We start from the raw sequence: 1,923 nt of genomic DNA, 5'->3' as shown, positions 1-1,923 counted from the left end.
GTTTATTGGCAAACTATGAAGATAGTATGTCCTAGATGAGCATGCCTAGCTTTATGTCTATGTGTGGTGAGAGCATAATAATTAAAATCAGGGCTAAGAGAGGGGTGTCTGAATCTTGGTGATATCACATGTTTGACATTATTCTGGAAATTTGCTATGCATTTGCAGAATCCTAAATTGTCCAGATGGGGGACTGAAAATTTAACACAAATCAATGACAAAGAACAGTTTGATACTATGGTTGGTGTTAGTAAAGACAGTACAAACTAAGATAAATACCTTCCATGTCTAGTCCCCTCCCCGATTTTATCATGAAGGGATATTAGATTTTTATCAAAAGCCTTTTCTGCAGTTATGGAGATTAACGGGTGTTCTTGAATCCATTTATCTGATGTGATATGTATCATTTATATCCATATCTATGGATTACATATGTTTAAACATCTCTGTAAGTCTGGAGTGAAGCCAAGTTGATTATAAACAATGATCTTTTTGATGTGTTCTTGAATTTGCTTTGTAAATATTTTGTTGGGAAGTTTTGCATCTGTGTTCACCAAGGAGATTGATTGGTTTATACTTTTCTATTTTGAGCTGTGCCATTTTCCAGTTGGGCATTTCATCAAAGATTCCTCCTTTTGCAACCTAAGAGTCTCTCACCTCCCAGGTAGGTCTCTGGTGCATTCTGCGGGGTTCCCCCAACCTCCTACCTCCTGAGGTTGCCTGTTCCCATTCTTTCTGATGGCCCTCATGGATTCAGTCCCTTTCCCACACCCAATACCAGATCAGGTTCATCTCTCTCACACCATCCCCTGACTTTCCTTCCCAATTCCCTCCCTGCCTCCCCACTTGTGATTGCTTTCTTCTCCCTCCCAAGTGGGACCATGGTGTCCTCACTTGGGCCCTTCATCTTGTTGAGCTTTTTGAGTTCTGTGGACTATATCTTGGGTATTCTGTACTTTGGGGGGGGGCATAATATCCACTTATTAGTGAGTACCTACCATGCATGTCCTTTTGAGTCTGAGGTACCTCACTCAGGATGATATTTTCTAGTTCCATTCATTTGCCTGCAAAACTCAGAATGTCCTCATTCTTAATAACTGAGTAGTATTCCATTGTGTAAATAAACAAAGCTAATCAACAAACAAACAAACAAACAACCCAATTAAAAAAATGGGGTATAGAGTCAAACCAAGAATTCACAACAGAGGAATCTTGAATAGCTGAGAAGCACCTAAATAACTGTTCAAAGTCCTTAGTGTTCAGAGAAATGCAAATCAAAATGACCCTGAGATTCCACCTTATACCAACCAGAATGACTAAGATCAAAACCTCTGGTGAAAACACTTTATGGCGAGGATGTGGAAAAGAATAACACTCCTCCACTGTTGGTGGAATTGCAAACTGGTACAACCACTCTGGAAATCAATCTGAAGGTTCCTCAGAAAATTGGAAATAGATCTACCTGAAGACCCAGCAATACCACTCTTGGGAATATACCCAAGAGATGCCCCACCATGACACCGGGACATGTGTTCCACTATGTTCATAGTGACCTTATTTGTGATAGCCAGAAACTGGAAACAACCCAGATATCCCATGACAGAAGAATACATACAGAAACCATTGCTTTTTAATTAATACTTTTTCATGTTGTCTTGATTTTTATCTTTCTTGTATTTTTGTGTTAAGACTTGTTTGTTAAGAAGTTATTGGTTAGATGTTTTAATTACCCTCATTCTTTTGTTTTTGTCTATTTGTTTGCAATGCTCCAGAGGAAGTAGGTTACAGTAGTGTGAAGGCTTCAGTTCCTCCTCCAAGAGACTAGTATTGGCACCATAATCAGGCCTCAGTACTCCCCAAAATATACATTCCATCTTTGTGGCCCAGTCTCTATTCTAGCATTTCTTCCCAGGTTCTATGATG

Source organism: Mus caroli, unplaced genomic scaffold (assembly GCF_900094665.2).
Source record: "Mus caroli unplaced genomic scaffold, CAROLI_EIJ_v1.1 scaffold_23930_1, whole genome shotgun sequence".
NCBI classification, from domain to species: Eukaryota; Metazoa; Chordata; class Mammalia; order Rodentia; family Muridae; genus Mus; species Mus caroli.
This window is presented reverse-complemented; position numbering follows the sequence as displayed.